We start from the raw sequence: 23,526 nt of genomic DNA, 5'->3' as shown, positions 1-23,526 counted from the left end.
TCCCGTTCTCCCCCCGTAAATCTCACCAGAGCCTTGGCCCCTCCCTGACCAATATGCTCTTCCCCTCCTCTTCCTTATACGCTGTGAGCTATGGAAGCAACAAAATTTGTTGCTACCAGATCCATTGAACTCAGCTGCCTCCTTTCCACTCAAACCAGGAGAATGAGGTTTCCTTCCCTAGGGGAAAGATTCCCCCCTAACCCCAAAATGGGAAGGGTCATTACAGGTAGTCCTGTGTACACCCAATGCTGCAAAACTCCAACAGGAAGGAAAGAAACTAAACCCCTGGATTCATATTTCTAGGTTAAAACTGGTGGCAAGCCCTCCAGAGGACAATCCCACCACAGCTCCCAACCTTGCAGGACCCCCACAATCGCCCAGGTTTACCTGTGAGATATCCCCAAGATAACCCTCTCAAGCTCTGTTTTTTACAGTCACACACACCCTCCCTCCCATTCCAGAGGAGAAGAACATACATAAGAATGGGCCTCCTGATAGGATCTAGGAACCCACAGAAACACAATACACCTACACCCTTTTTAGAAACAACTACAGAAACAACTAGAAAAAGAAGCAGCAATTGGCACAACAATCCTATTGGGACCTCTTCACAAACCCCGACAACCACTGGATTCTCCTGATACTGGGACCTCTATTCCTCCTCAGGGATTACCAGCTACTTGTCAACGAGCCAGACAACACTCATGTCCACACATCCCAAGAAGCCTCCACCAAGTGCTGAAAGATGAAGATACCAAATGACAACTCTGCCAAATGGCCATCTCTACCCCACCATGCTAAAAAAAATAATAATAAGCCCTTGGTTTTCAGTTTATATGTTCTAATCTGCCTTCTCCTGGGCATAGGCCTTTCCTCCCAACCCTACAGAATGGATGACATGCCAGAAATTAATGATGTTTCTTTTCATAGCCACAGGATACATTCATGGACTTCTTCCGGAGGAAATCCATGCCTTCAATGCATGGATATGAGGCCTCCTGGCCCTTCTTCTCCAACCAACTGACCTCCCTCCCTCCCTCTAAATGATGCCCCTACTCAGCAGGAAGTAGGCAGATCAAATACGATGCCCCCAATCTAAAACAAAAAAGGGAGGAATGTTGGTAAAGATGGTGCCCAGAGCACTTCTCTTCCAGGAGCTCAGGTCCATGAAGTACTGAATGGTGCATGAACCATTACCTCCAATCCCTGTGAATGGTGCGAACTTTGAATGGTGCACCTCCAATCCCTGAAGTGGCGCAAACTCTCAGCCAATGAAGAAGTAACAGCTCACTCGCCTTGCTCCTCCTCATCCTGCGTTGAGCCCATAAATATCAACACCCTGTTAGTACTCTCTCTCTTACTCTCCCCGTCTCCTCTCTCTCCTCTCTCCCCCTTCTCCTCTCCTCTCCTCTCCTCTCCTCTCCTCTCCTCTCCTCTCCTCTCCTCTCCTCTCCTCTCCTCTTCTCTCTCTCTCTCTCTCTCTCTCTCTCTCTCTCTCTCTTTCTCTCTCTCTCTTTCTTTCTCTCTCTCTCCCCCCTCTCTTCTGCAACTGGCCACTATAGTCCTGCTAATAAAATATCAGACAGGTAAATGGTTGTGTTTCTGCTTGTTGAGTTTACGGAGCTTTTCCACCGTTCCTACAGATGGACATAACACAATGCCTTTATTTTTATGTGGTGATGAGGATTGAACTTGGGTCCCACCCACGCTAGGTGAGCACTCTACCGCTGAGCCACAATCCTAGCCCCTCCCCCCAAAAACATTTTTTATAAAGATTTACAAAAACAAATTTAAAAAATCTACACAAGCGCTCTTTCCATGGGGAGGACTCAACTCAAAAAACCTAGCCCATTAATCATCTGAATTTAGAGTCTCTAGAATTATACCCCATATTAAAAATTTTAATATCACAGATTTTCCTTACTTTGTACAATTCAGCCCACAATACTCTGCAATCCTTAAGCATGCTTAACTTCTGGAGAGAATTACCAAAGTCACTAACTTTCTTTAATATTTAAATTGGAATTCCCTCAGGAGCCAGCATTTGTCACTTTTGTCCTGGCGGCTTAAAGAGTCAGACCTTTGGGCCCACGTTGGACATAAATTGCCGGGTTTCTGTTCTTGGGACTAAAAGGCTCAGGGGTCACTCCAGTTGAACTGGGTTAACTGGGCTGCACAAAATAACCACACAAGAGACACAAATGCCTTTTTCTTTGGGGTCGCTGTGATGGCTCCTCTGACCTTAAGGGTCCACAGAAAGAGAGAGAGCCAGAGCATGCGCTGACCCTTTTTATTGAGGAGAAGCTATTCAAATGAGGCAAGGGGTCAGGTTTCAGTGGGCTGAGTCTATCTTCATGATGTTCATTGGAGGCAGGTTGACTGACACCTGGGTAGGCCACACCCAAGGGCACAGTAAGAGAAGGGGACACACACAAGGCACTTCCATAGAAGATTCTATCCTAAACAGGGCAAGGAATTATATTACAAAGGAATAGGTGAGCATAGCTTCACTCATTGGGCTGTAGCAAGATACAACCATGCACCAGACACTGACCCTCGAACCCAAGAAGGTGGGGAAAGCTCTTCCACATTTCTGACTGAGCGCCTCAGCACCCAGCCAGTGTGACTCAGCCCCTGTAAGGTTGGTCTCCCACACACCACCGCACCCATGTTCAAGGGGGCTCCCACATTGAGGCAGGAGATGCTTCACACTGGGGTTTTGGGGATTGCTCATACACCACTGTGCCCAGGGTTGAGGGGGCTCCTCCCTTGACATGGGAGACCCCCTTGAACCCTGGTGTTGGGGGGAGCTCATGAACTACCACACCCAGGTTCGAGGAAACTCACACCTCAAGGTGGGAGATGCCTCTCACTGGGGTTTCTGGGGAGCTTGTACACTACCACAACCAGGGTCGAGGTGGCTCCTACCTCTAAGCAGGAGACACCTCAAACCAGGACATCAGGGGGAGCTAATATATCACTGCACCCAGGGTTGTGTGAGCTCCCCGATCGAAGGATGTCGGGGTGAGTTCGTAAGCCACTGAGCCCAGGTTCAAGGCGGCTCCTCCCTCGATGAGAGAGATGCCTAGAATGGGGGTGTCAGGGGGAGCTCATACATCATCATGCCCAGGGTCGAGGATGCTCCCTCCTCGAGGCAGGGGGCGCCTTGCAATGGGATGTCGGGGGAGAGCACATACACCACTGCACCCATGGTTGAGGAGGATCCTGCCTCAAGGTGGGAGAGGCCTCACAATGGGGTATTGGATGGAGCTTGTACACCACCGCAACCAAGGTCGAGGGGGCTATGGTGTAGAAGCAGGAGACGTCACAAGCGGGATGTCGGGGGAGCTCATACACCACTGCACCCAGGGTTGTGGGGGCTCCCCCCTTGATAGGGAAGATGCCTCCAACCGGAGTGTCAGGATGAACTCATATGCCACCACACCCAGTGTTGAGGTGGATCCCCCATTGAAGGGGGAGACACCTCCAACTGGGGTGTCAGGGGGAGCTCGTATACCATCATGCCCAGGGTGGAGGGGGCTCTCCCCTCAATGGAGGAGATGCCTCGAACGGGTTGTCACAAGGAGTTTGTACACCATCGCACCCTGGTCAATGAGGCTCCCCCTCGATTGGGGAGACGCCTCGAACTGGTGTGTCTGAGGGAGCTTGTACACCACTGCACCCAGGGTCGAGGGGGCTACCACCTCGATGAGGGTTTCCCCTCACACAGGGTGTTGAGGGGAGTTAGTACACCACCACACGTAGGGTAGAGGGACTCCTGCCTCGAGGTGGGAGATGCCTCGCACCTGGGTGTCAGAAGGACCTTGTATACCACCACAACCAAGGTCGAGGGGGCTCCCTCTTGGATGGGGGAGATGCCTCTAACTGGAGTGTCGGTGGGAACTCATACACCACCGCATCCAGGAATGAGTTGGCTCCCCCTTAAAGAGGGGAGATGTTTCAAGCTAGGATGTCTGGGGGGGGCTTGTAACCACCCCACCCAGGGTAGAGGGGGCTCTTCGCTTGATGGGGGAGACGCCTCTAACTGGAGTTATGGGGAGTAGCTGGTACACAATTGCACCAGGGTTGAGGGGGCTACCCCACAAGGCAGGAGACACCTTGCACCGGGGTGTCTGGGGGACCTCACACACCACCGCAACCAGGGTCGAGGGGGCTACCTCCTTGACGTGAGAGACACTTCAAATCAGGGGTTGTGGGGAGCTGGTACACCACTGCACCCAGGGTCATGGGGGCTCCCCCTTGGGACGGGGAGATGCCTCAAACCAGGGTGTCCGGGGAAGCTCGTAAGACACCATGGCCAGGCCAGTGTCAAGGGGGCTCCCACTTCGAGGCGAAAGATGCCTCGAACCATGGTGTCCGGTGTACCTCGTACACCACTGCACCCAGTGTCGAGGGGGCTCCCGAATGGAGGCGGGAGACGCCTCACACTGGGGTGTCTGGGGAAGCTCGTGTACCACCATGCCCAGGGTCAAGGGGGCTCACCCCTCGATGGGGGACATGCCTCAAACTGGAATGTTGGTGGGAGCTCGTACATCACAGCATCCAGGGTTGAGTCAGCTCACCCCTCGAAGGGGGGATGCCTCGATCAAGGATGTCTGGGGGAGCTCATACACCACCACATCCAGGGTAGATGGGGCTCCCCGCTCAACAGGGGAGATGCTTCTAACTGGGGTTTCAGGGGTAGCTCATACACCACCACTCCTAGGGTCGAGGGGCCTCCTGCCTTGAGGAGGGAGATGCCTCCCACAGGGGTGTCACGGGGAGCTCATACACCACTGAAACCAGGGTCAAGCTGGATCCCCATCGACAGGAGAGACACCTTGAAGCGGGATGTTGGGGAGAGCTCATACACCACCGCAACCAGGGACCAGGGGGTTACTACATTGACAGGGGAGATGCCTAGAACCGAGCTGTCTAGGGGAGCTCGTACACAACTGCACCCAGGATTGAGGGGGCTTCTGGCTCGACGCAGGAGACGCCTCTAACCAGAGTGTTATGGGGAGCTGGTAAGCCACAGACACTCAGGGTCCCGAAAGCTCCTGCCTCTAAGCGGGTGATGCCTCAAACCGGAGTGTCGGGAGGAACCCGTACACCAGTGCACCCAGTGTCTAGGTGGCTTTCACATCGAAGGGGGAAAGGCCTCGAATGGGGTGTCAGGGGGAGCTTGTGCAGCCCCGTGACCTAGGTCGAGGGGGCTCCCCCCTCCACGGGTGAGATGCCTGGCACCAGGGTGTTGGGTGAAACTCATAAAACACTGCGCCCAGGGTCGAGGGGGCTCCCACCTCAAGGCAGAAGATGCCTGGAACCAGGGTGTCTGGAGAAGATCGTACACCCCAGCCCCCAGTGTCGAGGGGGCTCCCCCTCGACGGAAGAGATGACTTGAACCAGGGTGTTGGGGGAGCTTATACACCCCTGTGCCCAAGGTCGACGTGACTCCCTACTGGACGGGGAGACACATCCAACCAGGGTGTTGTGGGGAGCTCGTACACCACCATTCAGGCTCCAGGGGGCTCCTGCCTAGAGGCGGGAGATGCTTCCGCGGATGTCGGAGGGAGCTCGTACACCACCGCATCCAGGGTCGATGAGGCTCTCCCCTCGATGGGGGAGATGAATCCATAGGGGATGAATTGTGGGGGTTGAGGGGGCTCCCCCCATGAAGGCAGAGAAACTTCACTCCAGGGTGTCAGGGGGAGCTCCTACACCACTGCGCCTAGGTTCGTGGGGGCTCCCCCCTCGAAGGGGAGACACCTCACACCAGGGTGTCAGTGGGAGCTCATACACCACCGCAACCAGGGTCGAGGGGGATACCGCCTTGATGCAGGAGATGCCTTGAAGCGGGGTATTGTGAGGAGCTAGTACACCACCGCACCCAGTGTCTAGGTAGCTCCCACAATGAAGGGGGATTTGTGTCGAATGAGGGTGTCAGGTTGAGTGCCAAGGGGGCTCTGCCATCGAAGGGTGAGACGCGTTGAACGAGGGTGCCGGGGGAGCTCCTACACCGCCATGCCTAGGGTCAAGGTGGCTCCACCTCAAAGGAGGAGACGCCTAGATGGGGTTTCAGGGGAAGCTCTCACACCACCACGCCCAGGGTCGAGGTGGCTCCCCCCCTAAGGGGGAGTCATCATCTATCACCAGGGTTTCAGGGTGAGCTCATACACCACCATACCCAGGGTCGAGGGGGCTCCCCACATGACGGAGGAGACACCACAAATGAAAGTATAGGAGGCAGCTCATACACTACCGCCCACAGGGTTGAGGGGGCTCCCTCCTCGATGGGGGTGATGCTTCAAACTGGATTGTTGGGGGGAGCTTGTACATCATCGCTCCCAGGGTCGAGGGGGCTTCCCACTCTACAGGGGAGACGCTTCAATGGGGGCATGGAGGGGAGCTTGTATATCACCACGCCCAGGTTTGAGGGGGCTTCCCCCTCAACGGGGGAGATGCCTCAACTGGGGTGTTGGGTGGAGCTCTTATACCACCAAACCCAGGGTCGAGGGGGCTCCCCCCTTGACGGGGGAGATGCCTCAAACCAGGGTGTCAGGGGGAGCTCGAACACCACCATGCCCATGGTCAAGGCGGCTCTCCTTTGACGGGAGAGATACCTCCCACCAAGGTGTTGGGGAGAATTCGTACACCACTATGCCCAGTGTCGAGGGGCCTTCAGCATTGAGGCAGGAGATGCCTCACACCAGGGTGTTGGGGGGAGCTCATACACCACTGCACCCAGGGTCGAGAGGGCTCACCCTCGAAGGGGGAGACCCCTCGAACCAGGGTGTCAAGGGGAACTACACCACTGTACCCAGGTTCGAGGGACTCCCATCTCGAGGTGGGAGAAGCCTCGTGCCAGGGTGTTGGGGGGAGCTCTTACACCACCTCAACCAGGGTCGAGGGGGCTACTGCCTAGACATGAGAGACTCCTAAAACTGGGGTGTTGTGTGGCACTCATACACCACCACAACCAGGGTACTGGGGGATCCCCCATCGAAGGGGGAGATGCTTCGAACCAGGGTGTCTGGGGGAGCTCATTAGACACCAGGCCCAGGGTCGAGGGGGCTCCAGCCTCGAGGTGGGAGATGCCTTGCACTGGGGTGTCATGGGGAGCTCATACACCACCGCAACCAGTGTTGAGGGGGCTACTGCCTCGTTGCAGGAGACTCCTGAAGCGGCATGTTGGGGGGAGCTCATACACCACCACACCCAGGGTCTTGGGGGCTCCCCCCTCGACAGGGAAGATGCCTCCAACTGGAGTGTCAGGAGGAACTGCTAAACCACCACAACCAGTGTCGAGGTGGCTCCCCCATCAAAGGGGGAGACACCTCAAACTGGGGTGTCGAGGGAAGCTCTTACACCACCGCATCCAGGTTCGAGGGAGCTCCCCCTCGATGTAGGAGATGCTTTGAAAGGGGGTGTCGGGAGGAGTTTGTACACCACTGCGCCCAGGTTCAAGGGTCTTACCCCTCCATGGGGAATACATCTCCAACCAGGGTGTTGGGGGGGAGTTCATACACCACCGCGTCCAGGGTAGAGGTGGCTCCTCCCCTGAGGGGGAGATGCCTCGAACTGGGGAGTTGGACGGAGCTCTTATACGACAGCACCCAGGCTCGAGGAGGCTCCCTCCACCACGGGGAGATGCCTCAAACTGGGGTGTCAGCCCTCAGCTCGTACACCACCACCTACAGGGTCAAATAAGCTCATGCCTCGACCGGGGAGATTCCTTGAAGGGGGGTGTCAGGGGAGCTTGTACACCACTGCACTCAGGTAGAGGGGGCTTCCCGTTAGATGGGGAGACTGCTCGAACCGGGGTGTCGGGGAGCTCGTACACCACCACACCTAGGGTCAATGGGGCCCCCACCTTGAGGACGGAGATGCCAAGCACCAGGGTGTCGGGGGAGCTCGTACACCACCACAACCAGGGTGGAGGGGGTTACCACCTCGATGCAGAAGACACCTCAAAGCGAGGTGTTGGGGGGAGCTCGTACAGCATCGCACCCAGTGTCGTGGGGGTTCCCCTATCATTGGAGGAGATACCTCGAAAAGGAATGTCAGGAGGAACTCATACACCACTGCACCCTGTGTCCAGTTGGCTCTCCCATCGAAGGGGGAAACACCGAGAACCGAGGTGTTGGGAGGAGCTCATATACCACAGCACACCACAGGGTCGAGGGGGCTCCCCCTCAACGGAGGAGAGGCCTCAAGAGGGGGTGTCGGGGAGAGTTCATACACCACTGCAGCCAGCGTAGAGGAGGTTTCCCACTGGATGGGGGAGACAGCTCAAACTGGGGTTTCAGGGGGAGCTTTTACACCACCGCGCCCAAGGCCAAGGGGCTGCCTCCTCGACGGGGGAGACACCTTTATCCGGAGTATTGAGGGGATTTTGTACACCACCATGTACTGGGTCAAGTGGTCTACTGCCTCGAGGCAAGAGACGCCTCGCACTAGGGTGTCAGGGGGATCTCATACACCTCCGCACCCAGCATCAAGGGAGTTCCCCCATCGATGGGGGAGACGACTCGTACCGGGGTTTCGGGGGGAGTTCATACACCACCGCACCCAAGGTCGAGAGGGATACCTCCTTGATGCAGGAGAGGCCTCAAACCGTGGGGTGTTGGGGAAAGGTTGTACAAAACTGCATCCAGGGTCAAGGGGGCTCCCGCTTGGAGACAGGAGATGCCTCGACCTGGAGTGTAGGGAGGAACTCATACAGCATCTCACCCAGTGTCTAGGTGGCTGTGCCATCGAAGGGGGAGACACCTCGAACCAGGGTGTGTTGGGGGGGGTAGCTTGTACACCTCACACCCAGGGCCAAGGGGGCTCCCCACACAACAGAATAGAAGCCTCAAACGAGGGTGTCTGGGGAAGCTCGAACACCACTGTGCCCAGGGTCGAGGAGGCTCCACCATCAACGTGGGAGAGGCCTTGAAACACGATGTCAAGGGGAGATAGTACACCATGGTGCCCATGGTGTGTGAACGTCTAGTGCATTCGGGTCCCTGGGTAAGGGTCGCGAAATCACCGGGACACAGGGGATGCAGAGCCAAGGCAGCAATTGCAACTGCATGCTGAGGTTTATTTGCATGTTCCTTTTATATTCTTCTTCTAACAAAGCAAGCAATTCTTCAGTAACATTTCATCTACATAGCCCAAATATCATGCCTCAGCGGGTACACAGAGCTAAATTCAGATTGTTCCTGTTCTTTTTGATAAGTACCCTCCCAAAGTTCTTTGTAGACATTATCTAATCCCCGAATGTACTGTTCCCAGGTCCAGTATGCAGGAAGCTTCTTCCTCTAGGCCAAACCATGCAGAAGCTTGTGTCTTGTGATAAGGGGAAAAGGACCTTTCCTTCTCCTAGCGAGGCATGCCTTCAGCTGACCTAAATCACAGCCACAGCTTCTTGCAAAGTGTCAGGCTGAGGGAGCTAAACTCTGCACACTTAAACCCCAACAATGGTGGAGTGGGCTCTCCCCTCGACGGGGAAGACACCTCAAATCGGTGTGTCTGGGGGAGCTTGTAACCACCGCACTCAGGGTCAAGGGGGCTTCCCACTCGATGGGGGAGATGCCTCTAAGCGGGGTGTCGAGGGGAGCTCCTACACTATCATGCCCAGGATCAAGGGGCTCCTGCCTCGAAGCTGGAGATGCCTTGAGCTGGTGTGTCAGGGTGAGCTTCTACACAACCGTGCCCAGGGTAGAGGGGTTCCCACCTCAAAGAGTGAGACATCTCAAACCAGGGTGTCGGTGGGAGCTCGTACACCACTGCACCAAGGGTCATAGGGGCTCCCCCCTCAACTGGGGAGACTCCTCTAACCGGGGTGTAGGAAGGAGCTCATACACCACTGCCCCCAGGGTCGAGAGGGCTCTCACCTCCAGGCGGGAGAGCCTCGCACTGTGCTGTTTGTGCGAGCTTGTATACCACCGCACCCAGGGTCTTGGGGGCTCCCAATTCAACTGGGGAGATGCGATGAACAGGGGTGTCAGGGGGAGCTTGTACACCACCAGGCCAGTGTCGTAGGTGTTCCCAACTTGACAGGGGAGATGCAACCAACTGGGGTGTTGGCAGGAGCATGTACCCCATCACGCCCAGTGTCGAGGGGGCTCCCCACTGGACAGGGGAGATGCTTCTAAATGGGGTATTCAGGGAGCTAGTACATTACCACTCCCAGGGTTGAGGGGGCTCCACCCTTGACAGGAAGGAGGCCTCGAACAGGGGTGTCTGGGGGAGCTTGTACACCATCGCACTCAGAGTCCAGGGGGCTCCTTCCTCATGCCGGAAGACGCCTCACACCTGGGTGTCAGAGGGAGCTCATACACCACCGCACCCAGGGTCGAGTTGGCTCCTGCCTCCAGGCAGGAGACGCCTCACACTGGGAAGTCATGGTGGCTTGTAAACCACAACACCTAGGGTCATAGGGGCCTCACGCCTTGAGGCGGGAGACATCTTGCACCAGGGTGTCAGGGGTAGGTCATACACCATCACACCCAGGGTCGAGGGGGCTTCTGCCTCAAGGCAGGAGAAGCCTCGCACTGGGGTGTCTGGGGGAGTTCATACACCAACGCACCTAAGGTCCAGGTGGCTCCCCGCTCAACAAGGGAAACTCTTCGAACAAGGGTGTTGGGGGCAGCTCGTACACCACCAAGCCCAGGGTCTAGGGGCCTCCTCCCTCAATGGGGGTGATGCCTCAAAGAGGGGTGTCAGGCGGAGCTCATACACCACTGCAACCAGGGTCGAGGGTGGTACTGCCTCGACTGGGAAGATGCCTCAAACCGGGGTATTGGGGGAAGCTCATATACCACCGCACTCAGGTTGTGGGGGCTCCCCCATCGACGGGGGAAACTCCTCAAATTGGAGTGTCGGGGAGAGCTTTAACACCACTGCGTCTAGGGTTGAGTGGGCTCTTCCCTCAAGGGGGGAGATGCCTGGAATGGGGCTCTCTGGGGAAGCTCGTACACCACTCCACCCAGGGTAGAGGGGGCTCCCCCCTTGATGGGGAGACACCTCGAACTGGGGTGTCATGAGGAGCTTGAGGGGGCTATCCATTTGATGGGGGAGTTGCCTCGAACGGAAGTATCAAGGGGGAGCTCATACACCACCTCATCCAGGGTCTAGGGGGCTACCTCCTCAAAGGGAGAGATGCCTCACACTGGGGTGTCAGAGGAAGCAGGTATACCATCCTTCCCAGGGTCGAGGGGACTCCCCCTCCAATGGGAGGGACACCACGGACCGGGATGTCGGGCGCTTGTAAACCACACCCCCCAGAGTCGAGGGGGCTCTCTCCTCGAAGTGAGGATGCGTCAGACTGGATTGTTGGGGGAGCTCGTACACCACAGTACCCGTGTCATGGGGGCTCCCCCCTCGAAAGAGGAGATGCTTCTAACCGGAGTGTCGGGGGGAGCTCATACACCACTGCACCCAGTGTCGAGGGAGCTCCCAAATCGAGGCAGGAGACGACTCGCACTGGAGTGTCTGGGGGAGCTCGTATACCACCACACCCAAGGTTGAGGGCGTTCTCCCCTCGATGGAGGAGAAAGCTCAAACCAGGTTTCAGGGGGAGCTTGTATATCACCGCACCCAGGGTTAGGAGGAGATGCCTCAACCGGGGGGACCGGGGGAGCTTGTACACTCCTGCACCCAGGGTCGAGGGGGCTCCTTCCTTGATGGGGGAGACACCTCAGACTGCGTGTCAGGGAGATCTTGTACACTACACCCACACGCCCAGGGTCGAGGGGGTTGCCCCCCTCGATGGGGGAGACGCCTCGAACCAGGGTGTCGGGGTGAGCTGGTACACTACCCCACCCAAGGTCCAGGAGGCTTTCCACTGGACAAGGGAGATGCCTCAAACTGGTGTGTCAGGGGGAGCTCCTACACCATTGTGTCCAGGATCGAGTGTGCTCCCCCCTTGACAGGGGAGACACCTCAAACGGGGGTGTTGAGGAGAGCTCGTACACCACTGCACCAAGGGATGAGAGGGCTCCCGCCTCGAGGCAGGAGACACCTCGCACCAGGGTGTCGATGGGAGCAGGTACACCACCTCAACCAGGATCGAAGGGGTTCCCTCCTCCACGGGGGAGACGCCTCGAACCAAGGTGTTGAAGGAGCTTGTACACCAATGTGCCCAGGGTCGAGGGGCCTTCCCAACAATGGGGGAAACTCCTTGATCTGAGCTGTCAGGTGAGCTCATACATCCTGCGTCCAGGGTCGAGGGAGCTCCACATAAGATGGGGGAGACGCCTCTAACCTGGGTGTTGGGTAAAGCTCATACACATCCGCACTCAGGGTCAAGGGGTCCCTCCTCGACGTGGAAGATGCGTTGCCCCAGGGTGTTGGGGGGAGCTTGTGCACCACTGCACCCAGGGTCAAGGGGGCTTCCATCTCGAGCTAGGAGACACCTGAAACCGGGGTGTCAGGGGGAGATCCTATACCACTGCACCCATGGTTGAGGAAGCTCTTTGCTGGACTGGGGCGAAGCCATGAACAGGGGTGTTGGGGGGGAGTTCATACACCACAGGACCCAAGGTAGAGGGGGCTCCCGTTTTGAGGCAGGAGACTTCGCGCACTGGGGTGTCAGACTGAGCTCTACACCACCACAACCAGGATCGAGGGGACTACTGCCCCTAGGAAGGAGATACCTCGCACCGGGGTGTCAGGGGGAGCTCTTATACCACTGTAACCAGGGTCAAGGAGGCTACTGCCTGGACAAGGGAGACACCTCGAACTGGGGTGTTGAGGGGAGCTCGAAAACCACTGCACCCAGGATTGAGGGGGCTCCCCCCTCGACAGCGGAGATGCCTCAGACCAGGCTGTTGGGGAGAGCTCATAGACCACCGCGCCCCCAGTTGGAGGGGCTACCCCTAGATGGGGGTGTCGGGGGAGCTCAAATACCACCACGTCCAGTGTCGAGTGGACTCCCCCCACAACGAGAATATGCCTTGAACGTGGGTATTGTCGGGAGCACATACACCATTGCACCCAGGATCGAGGGGCTCCCCGATACAGGGGAGATGCCTCAAACCAGAGTGTCAAGGGCAGCTCATACACTACCATCCCCAGGGTTGAGGGGGGAGACGCCTGGAACAGGTATGTCAGGGGCAGCTCATACACCAACATGCCCAGGGTTGAGGGGGTTCCCCCTCGATGGGAGAGACATGTCGCACTGGAGTTTTGGGGGGGAGTTCCTGCACCACCGCTCCCAGAGTCAAAGGCCTCCTGTCTCAAGGCATGAGACGTCTCGAACCAGGGTGTCGAGGGGAGATCATATACTACTGCACCCATGGTCAAGGAAGCTCCCTGCTCCACAGGGAAGACGCCTAGATCTTGGGAGCTGGGGGGAGCTCGTACACCACAGGACCCAGGGTCGAGGGGGCTCCCGCCTTGAGGCGGGAGACTCCTCACACCGGGGTGTCAGGGCAAGCTCCTACACCACCGCAACCTGGGTCGAGGGGGCTACCGCCTCAATGGAGGATACGTCTTCAACCGGGGTGTTGGGGGGAGCTCACACACCACCACACCCAGGGTCTTGGAGGATCCCGTCTCGACGGGGGAGACACCTCAAACCAGGGTGTTGGGGGAGCTCATACGCCACCACACTGAGGGTCGAGGGAGCTTCCGCCTTGAGGCGGGAGACTCCTCACACCAGGGTATCAGGGGGGAGTTCGTACACCACTGCAACCAGGGTCAAGGGGGCTACTGCCTCTATGGGAGAGATGCCTCGAACTAAGGTGTCAGGGGGTGCTCATACACCACCGCACCCAGTTTCTTGGGGATCCCATCTCAATGGGGGAGACACCTCAAACCAGGATGTCAGGGAGAGCTTGTACACCACCTCATCCAGGGTCTTGGGGGATCTTGTCTTGATGGGGGAGATGCCTCAAACTGGGGTGTCGGGGGGAGCTCATACACCACCACACTCAGGGTCGAGGGGGCTCCCGCCTTGCACCATGGTGTCTAGCGAGCTTGTATACCACTGTACCCAGTGTCGAAGGGGCTCCAGCCAGGAGGAGGTAGAGGACTCGATCCAGGGTGTCAGGGGGAGCTCATATACTACAGCACCCATGGTCGAGGGGGCTCCCCCTCGACGGACAAGGTCCTTCAAACTGGGGAGTCGGGAGGAGTTCATACAACACCGCACCCAAGGTCGACGGGGCTCCCCCCTCACAAGGGAGACGATTCGAATTGGGCTTTCGGGGGAGAACATACATCACTGTGTCCAGGGTCAAGGGGGCTGCCCCCTAGTTGGGGAAGATGCTTTCCACTGGAGTGTAGGGGAACTTTACACCACCACTGAGCCCAGTATCGAGGATGCTCCCGCATCGAGGCGGGAGATTCCTCGCACCAAGGTGTCAGGGTGAGCTGTACACCACTGAGCCCAGGATTGAGGGGGCTCCGCCTTCGACGAGGGAGACCGCTCAAACCGAGGTGTCAGGGGCAGTTCTTATACCATTGCAACCAGGGTCCAGGGGGCTACTGCCTCGACGTGAGAGATGCCTTGAACAGGGGTGTTGAGGGGACCTCATACAACAACACACCCAGGGTTGTGGGGGCTTCCCCCTCTACGGGAGTTACACCTTGCGGAGGCATTAGGGGGAGTTTGTACACCACCGCATGCAGGGTCAAGGGGGCTTCTCCCTCGAGGCTGGAGACGCTATGCACCAGCCTTAGGTGGAGGGGCCTCTCAAATCGAGGTGGGAGATGCCTCGCACCGGGGTATCGAGGGAAGCTCTTACATCATCACAACCAGGGCCAAGGGGGCTTTTGCCTTGGTGCGGGAGATGCCTGGAAGCAGGGTGTTGGCTGGAGCTCATACACCTTCGCATCCAGGGTCAAGGTGGCTCTCCCTCTTGATGGGGGAGATGCCTCGAACAGGAGTGTCGGGAGGAACTCATACACCAACGCAACCAGTGTCAAGGTGGCTCCCCCATCGAAGGGGGAGATGTCTCCAATGGGGTGTAGAGGGAAGCTCATACACCATCGTGCCCAGGGTCGAGGAGGCTACCTCGAAGGAGTTGATGCCTTGAAAGGGGGTGTGTGGGGGAGTTTGTACACCACCCTGCCCAGGGTCAAGGGGGCTCCCCTCTCCACTGGGGGAGATGCCTCAAACTGGGGTGTCAGAGGGAGCTCTTACATGACCGTGTCCAGGGTCGAGGGGGCTCCCCCCTTGGTGGTGGAGATGCCTAGGACATGGGTGTTGGGGGAGCCTCGTCCAACACCGCATGCAGGGTCGAGGGGGCTCTCGCCTCGAGGTTTCAGGGGTAGCTTATACACCACAGCACCCAGGGTAGAGGGGCTCCTGAATCAAAGCAGGAGATGACTCGCACCGGGGTGTCTGGGGGAGCTTGTGTACCACCATGCCCAGGGCTGCAGGGGCTCTGGCCTCGACTTGCGAGACACATCAAACTGGGTTGTCAGGGGAGCTCGTGCACCACCAAACCCAGGCTCCAGGGGGCTCCCGCCTCCAGGCGGGAGATGGACAGGGGAATTGGAGGGAGCTTGTACAGCACCATGCCCAGGGTCGATGAGGCTCCCTCGATGGGGTAGACACATCGAAAAGGGGTGTCGGGGGGAGCTCGTACACCACTGTGCCAAGGATCGAGGTGGTACTGCCTCAACACAGGAGACGCCTTGAAATGGGGTGTTGGGGGAGCTCGTACATCACCACACCAGGGTCATTGGGGCTCCACCCTTGACGGGGGAGATGCCTCGAACCAGAGTGTCGGGAGGAACTCGTACACCACTGCACCCAGTGTTGAGGTGGCTCCCCCCTCAACAGGGTAGATGCCTTGAACCGGGTAGTGGGGGCGGTGAGTTCCTACCACACCATGCCCAGGGCCAAGGGGGCTCACCCCTCGATGGGGAGATGCCTTCAACTGGGTGTCTGGGGGAGTTCCTACATCACCATGCCCAGGATCAAAGGGGCTCCCCTGTTGACAAAGCAGATGCCTCGAACCAGGGAGTTGGAGGGAGCTCTTACACTACTACACCCAGGGTCAAGGAGGCTCCCCCCATGACAGGGAGATGCCTCGAACTGGGGTGTCAGAAGGAGCTTGTACACCAACACCTCCAGGGTCAAATGGGCTCATCCCTCCATGGGGGAGTTGCCTCCAACAGGGGTGTCAGGGGAAGCTCATATACCACTGCACCCAGGGTAGAGGAGGCTTCCCGATCGATGGGGTAGATGGCTCAAACCGGGGTATTGGGGGGAGCTTGTACACCCCTGCGCCCAGGGTCAAGGGAGCTCCTTCTGGATGTGGGAGATGACTTGAACCAGGGTGTTGGGGGAATCTCGTACACTCTTGTGCCCAGAGTTGAGGGGGCTCCCCATTGAAGGGGGAGATGCCTCGCACCAAGGTTTCGGGGGGGGGGGGGAGCTCATACACCACCGCACACAGGGTCAAGGGGGCACCCACCTCGAGGCACCGGGTTGTCGTGGGGAGATCATACACCATTGCAACCAAGGTCAAGGTGGCTACCGCCTCAATGCAGGAGACACTTCGAAGGGGGGTATTGGGGGGAGCTCATACATCAACGCACTCAGTGTCGTGGGTGGGAGCTCCCCTCTAGATGGGGGAGACATCTCGCCTTGAACCAGAAAGTCGGGAGGAACTCATACACCACCACACCCTGTGTCGAGTTGGCTCCCCCATCGAAAGGGGAGACACCTCGAACCGGGGTGTCAGGAGGAGCTCATACACTACTGCACAGAGGGTTGAGGGGGCTCCCCCTCAATGGAGGAGAGGCCTCGAAAGGGGGTGTCGAGGGGAACTCATACACCACTGCACCCAGAGTAGAGAAGGCTTCCCATTCGACCGGGGAGACCACACGAACCAGGGTGTTGGGGGGGGGAGCTTGTACACCACCGTGCCCAGGGCCAAAGGCCCTCCCCACTCGATGGGGGAGACGCCTTCAACTGTGGTGTCTGGGGGAGTTCATACACCACTGCGTCCATGGTCAAGAGGCTCCCCCCTTGAAGCAGGAGATGCCTTGAACCAGTGAGTCTGGGGGAGATCCTACACCATCACGCCCAGGATCGAGGGGGCTCCCCGCTCGACAGGGGAAATGCATCAAACCGAGGTGTTGAGGGGAGCTCCTACACCACTGCGCCCAGGGATGAGGGGGCTCTCCCCACGAAGGGGACATGCCTTGAACAAGGGTGTCCGGGGGGAGCTCGTATACCACCACACCCAGCGTTGAGGGAGCTCCCACCTCGATGTGGGAGATGCCTTGTACCGGGGTTTCGGGGGTAATTCATACACCATAGCACCCAGGGTTGAGGGGGTTACCGCCTCGATGCGGAGAGGCCTCGAACCGAAGTGTGTCAGGAAAAGGTTGTACAAAACTGCACCCAGGGTTGAGGGGGCTCCCATTTTGAGGCGGGAGATGCCTCGACCTGGAGTGTCGGGAGGAACTCATACAGCACAGCACCCAGTGTCTAGGTTGCTGTGCCATGGAAGGGGGAGACACCTCGAACCAGGGTGTCGGGGTAGCTCGTACACCTCTCACCCAGGGCCGAGGGGGCTCCCCTGCAATAGAAAAGATGCCTTAAATAGGGGTGTCAGGGGAAGCTCATACACCACCATGCCCAGGATCTAGGGGCTCCACCCTTGACATAGGAGAGGCCTTGAACGCAGTGTCTGGGGGAGTTCATACAGCACTACGCCCAGGGTCCAGTGGGCTCCCCCTTCAAAGGCGGAGATGCCTCTAACCAGGGTGTTTAGGAGAGCTCATACACCACCATGCTCAGGGTCAAGGGGGCTTTCCATTCAATGGGGGAGATGCCTCGAAGCGGGTTGTCACCGGGAGCTCCTACACCATCACGCCCAGGGTCAAGGGGGCTCCCGCCTCAAAGCGCAAGACACCTCGAACCAGGGTGTCTTTGAAAGCTCATATACCACTGCACCCAGGGTTGTGGGGTCTCCCCCGTCGACTGGGGAGATGCCTCTAACCAGGATGTAGGAAGAAGCTCTTACACCATCGCACCCAGGGTCGAGGGGGCTCCCGAATCGAGGCAGGAAATGCCTCACACCGGGGTGTCTGGGGGAGCTTGTATACCACCAAGCCCAGGGTCAAGGGGGCTCCTCCCTTGATGGGGGAGACGTCTCTAACCGGGGTGTCAGGGGAGCTCATACACTACCGCAACCAGGGTCAAGGGAGTACTGCCTCTACGCGGGAGACACTTCGACATGGGGTGTTGGGGGAAGCTTGTACACCACTGCACCGAGGGTTGAGGTGGCTCCCCCCTCAATGGGGAGACACCTCAAACAGGGGTGTCAGGGGGAGCTCGTACACTACCGACCCAGGATGGAGGGGGAACACGCCTCAATGCAGAAGACGCCTCGCACAGGGGTAGCTCATACACAATCGCAACCAGGGTTAAGGGGGCTACCACCTAGACAGTGGAGACACCTTTAACCGGGGTGTCAGGGGGAGTTTGTATACCAGCACAACCAGGATCACGGAGGCTTCCCTGTAGACGTCGAAATTCCTCAAACCTGGGTGTCAGGGAGAGCTCATACATCACCACATCCAGGGTCAAGTGGGCTCCCCCCTCGACTGGGGAGACGCCTTGAACTGGGGTGTCATGGGGAGCTCATACACCATTGCACCCAGGGTTGAGGGGACTCCCAGCTTGATGGGGGAGACACTTCGAACTAGGGTGTCATGGGGAGCTCCTACACAATTGCACTCAGGGTCCAGGAGGCTACCCCCACGACAGGGAGAAGTCTTGAACCAGGGTGTCGGGGAGCTCATACACCACAGTGTCCAAGGTCGAGTGGACTCACCCCTCAATGGGGAAGACGCCTCAAACGGGGTATGGGGGAGTAGCTGGTACACCACCACACCCAGTGTAGAGAGGGCTCCTTGCTCGACGGGGGAAATGCCTCCCACCAGAGTGTGTGTGTGTGTGTGAGCTTGTACACCACCACACCCAGCTTCGAGGGGGCTACCGCCTTGAGGCGGGAGATGCTTCACACCGGGGTGATGGGGGGAGCTTATACACCACCGCACCCAGCATCAAGGGGACTCCCCCATTGCCTCCAATGTCGGAAGGAACTCATAAACCACTGCACCCAGTGTCTAGGTGGCTGTCTTATGGAAGGGGGAGACACCTCAAACAGGGGTGTTGGTGGTAGCTCGTACACTTCACGCCCAGGGCTGTGGGGGCTCTCCCACGATGGAGGAGACACCTCGAATGGGGGTGACAGGGGAAGCTCGTACACCACTGTGACCAGGGTAGAGGGGTCTCCCCCCGATGTGAGAGAGGCCTTGAACCTTGGTGTCAGGGGGAATTAGTACACCACCGCGCCCGGGGTCAAGTGGGCTCTCCACTCGACGGAGGAGACGCCTCGAACAGCGGTGTCTCGAGGAACTCTTACACCACAACACTGAAGGTCGAGGGGGCTTCCCACTCGACAGGGGAGACACCTCGAACCGGGGTGTTGGGAGAAGCTCCTTCATTACCGCGCCCAGGGTCCAGGATGTTCCTGCCTCGAAGAGGGAGACACTTGAAGCCGGGTGTTGGGGGGAGCTCCTACACCATCATGTCCAGAGTTGAGGGGGCACCCGCCTCGAAGCAGGATACACCTGGAACTGAGGTGTGTCTGTGGGGAGCTCCTACATAACCATGCCCAAGGTTGAGGGGGCTCCCGCCTATAAGTGCGAGACTCCTCGAACCAGGGTGTCAGTGGGAGCTCCTACACCACCACACCCAGGGTCGTGGGGGCTTCCCCCTCGACAGGGGAGACCCCTCTACCCAGGGTGAAGGAAGGAGCTTGTATACCACTGCACCCAGGGTTGAGGGGGCTCCTCACCAGACGGGGAGACACCTCAAACCTGGGTGTCAGGAGGAGCTCATACAATACTGGAACCAGCGTTGTGGGGATTCCACCCTCAAAGGGGGAGACACCTCCTACCGAGGTATAGGGGGGAGCTCATACACCCTGCACCCAGGGTCGAGGGAGCTCCTGCCTCAAGGCCGAAGACACCATGCACTGGGGTGTCTGGGGGAGCTCATAGACTACTGCAACCAGTGTCAAGGAGGTACTGCCTCTACGTGGGAGACACTTCCATCCGGGGTGTAGTGAGGAGCTCATACACCACCACACCCAGGGTCGAGGGGGCTCCACCTCAATGGGGGAGATGCCTCGAACAAGGGTGTAGAGTGGAGCTCGTAAACCACAGCTCCCAGGGTCTAGGGGCCTCTTACTTCGACAGAGGAGAGACAGAGGAGATGCCTCAAACAGGAGTGTCGGGGGGAGCTCGTACACCACCACAATCAGGGTCAAGTGGGGCTACCACCTAAATGGTGGAGAAGCCTAGAACTGGGGTGTTGGGGGCAGCTCATATACCACTGCACCCAGGGTCATGGGGGCTTCCCCGCTGATGAGGAAACTCCTTGAACCAGGGTGTTGGGGTGAGCTCATACACCACCCATCCAGGGTCAAGGGGGCTCCCCCATGACGGGGAGATGCCTTGAACCAGGGTGTGAGACTTAGCTCCTACACCACCACGTCCAGGGTCGAGTGAGCTCACCCCTCGACTGGGGAGACACCCCCAACGTGAGTGTCGAGGGGAGCTTGTACACCACTGCACCCAGTGAGGAGCCCCCAGTGTAGAGGGGGCTCCTCACTCCACAGGAGAGAAGCCTCCAACTGTAGAGTCAAGAGGAGCTCCTACAACACCTCACACAGGGTTGAGAGGGCTCCCACCTCGAGGCGGGGAGACACCTCACACCAGAGTGTCAAGGGCATCTTGTATACCACCACACCCATGGTCAAGGGGGCTACTGTCTCTAGGTGGAAGACACCTCTCACCTGAGTGTCAGGGGGAGCTTGTACACCACCGCACCCATGGTCGAGGTGGCCCCCCCTCAAGGGGGGGGGACGCCTCAAACTGGGAGTCAGGAAGAGCTCTTACACCACCGAACCCAGTGTCAAGGGAGCCCACCCTCGATGGGGAAACTATTCGAACCGAGGTGTCGGGGGAGCTTGTACACCACTGCACCAAGTGTCTTGGCAGCTACTCCCTCTATGGGAACAAGCCTCGTACACCACAGTGCCCAGGATAGAGGGGGCTCCACCTTCCATTGGGGAGATGCCTCGAACCGTGGTAACAGGTGGAGCTGGCACTCCACCGCACCCAGGGTCGAGGGGCTTCCTGCATTGATGTGGGAGACGCCTCGCATCGGCATATGGGGGGGGGAGCTTGTACATCACTGCACCCAGGGTATAGGTAGCTCCCGCATCCAGGCGGGATAGCCTTGCACCGGGGTATGGGGGGAGCTTGTACAACAATGCACCCAAGTTGGAGAAGGCTCCCGCCTCGAGGTGGGAGACGCCTTGCACGGAGGTGTTGGGGGGAGCACGTACACCACTGCACTCAGGGTCTAGGGGACTCCGTCTCAAGGTGGGAGATGCCTCAAAACGCGGTGTCAGGGGGAGCTCGTACACCACCACACCCAGGGTTGAGAGGAGTCCTGCATTGAGGCGGGAGTGCCTCACACCTTGGTGTCTGTGGGAGCTCTTATACCACTACACTCAGTGTCGCAGGGGCTCCTAACTCGACAGGGGAGATGCCTCCAACCGAGGTGTGTATGGGACCTCATACACTACCACACCCATGGTCAAGGTGGCTCCTCCCTCGAGGGAGCAGATGCCTAGAACAGTGGAGTTGGGGGGAGCTTGTACACCACTGCACCCAGGGTAGAGGGAGCTCCCCCCTGGACAGGGGAGACGCCTCAAACTGGGGTGTCCACAGGAGCTGAAACACCACCATGCCCAGGGTCAAGGAGGCTCCACCCTCTATTGGGTAGACTGTGGGAAGTCATCCCGGCACATGACTTGAATGACCTCCCTGGCTGGGTGAGAGGTGCTTAGACACAGCCCTGTTAGAGCTTTCCCCACCCTTTTCCAGGTCCTAGGGTTTGTCCATGCAGAGGCGTGCCTGGCCACTGCCCTGAAGACCCAATTGTCGCCCTTAACCTTCATTGGATGGGATTTTTCCCAGAAGATTTTGTTCCCCAATAAAAGTCCACTCCCTGGAGTGTTCTCTCTCTCTGGCTAGTCTTTTCTGTAAACCTCGCTATCGCATTAGGTGGCTGGAGGAGGGAGCTAGGAGAACTCATCCGGAAGCCTGTACAAACCGTGCCTGGAGACAGATTGCTTCCAGGGACCAATCTAGCCTAGTTCTGACTAAAGATAAGCAAGTTACCAATGAGCTTTATTCTGATTTCCTATAGCGATTGTACCAAACTGCAAACCGTTCCATTGGCCATCCAGTTGCTTGTGAGTTTATTGTTAAGCAATCGGCATTTAAAAACGCAAATAAATATTTTCAGAATGTTCTCAGACCCCATAGAAAAAAAGGGCACAGTTTCAGAATTTATTTGCTTGTGTTCTGATATTGATCCAGCCCATTTACAAACAATTATGCTCGCCCTGGCTTTAAAACAAACTCTACAGCCCCTAGAATTAGTACACAGTCCCCGCCAGAGATGCTTTCATTGTAGGAGGAGCAGCTATTATGCCGGGAATTATAATGCTTGTGATTTTAATCCCAGGGCTCCCTCTGCTGTTAGTAGTAGATATTACATGGTTGAAGACCACATGGCTGACCAAGATGGCACTGATCAGCCCGCCTTTTGCCCTCATTTCCACCTGGTAGGAAGATAAAAAACTTCCAGTTGACCCATCCCCAGGCTGAAAAAACAGGGGAACTAGAAGGAAGGTCGCACAATTTAACATCATCACTGCTGACCATGGGGAGCTGCCATTTTTACCAGAGCGGATCTCACAGACAATTTATTTATGACCCCCCAATGACAATTGAATTAAATTCTGAATTAGGGCCACAACAAATCCCTATTGGGATTTTCAGTCCACTCCCTAGAGAAAGTATAGGGTTTTTACCGGGACGTAACAATTTAAAAGGGGCCATCGAGGTAATACCTGGAATAATAGATTCTTGTTTTGTAGGAGTATTAAATGTTACTGTAAATCAAATTATGCCCTTTGGCTTACTCCAAAAAATACATTTGCTCAATTAATTTTATTACCCTGTAATTCAGATGGACACTCACAAGTAAATTCAGTTTCCAAACCGCCAGAGTGTACTGGTCTCAATTAGAGTGGCAGGAGCGCCCCTACTAGAAATTAAAATAAATCATAAAAAATTTAAAGCTGTAGTGGATACAGGGGCCGACATATCTGTCCTGTCTAGTTGCTTCTGGCCTAAAAATTGGCCCTTACATATAGCACCAGCTAAACTAGAGGGAATTGGACAAATCCCATGGCGTGCTCAAAGTGCAAATTATCTCCCTTGGGAGGATCCTGATGGGAACAGTGGAGTTTATAAACCTTATGTCTTAGAGTCCTTTCCAGTAAACCTATGGGGAAGAAATATATTAAGCAAACTAGGATTATTAGTAGTAAGTCCAAATTCTATGAGATCATTTGAGGAAATTAACCAAGGGCTTCTTCCTGGAGATAATGAGGGAACTTATCAGGAAGATTATCT

The sequence above is a fragment of the Urocitellus parryii genome, chromosome 15, assembly GCF_045843805.1.
Source record: "Urocitellus parryii isolate mUroPar1 chromosome 15, mUroPar1.hap1, whole genome shotgun sequence".
NCBI lineage: Eukaryota > Metazoa > Chordata > Mammalia > Rodentia > Sciuridae > Urocitellus > Urocitellus parryii.
The sequence above is the reverse complement of the archived record's forward strand: the minus strand, read 5'-3'. Positions refer to the sequence as shown.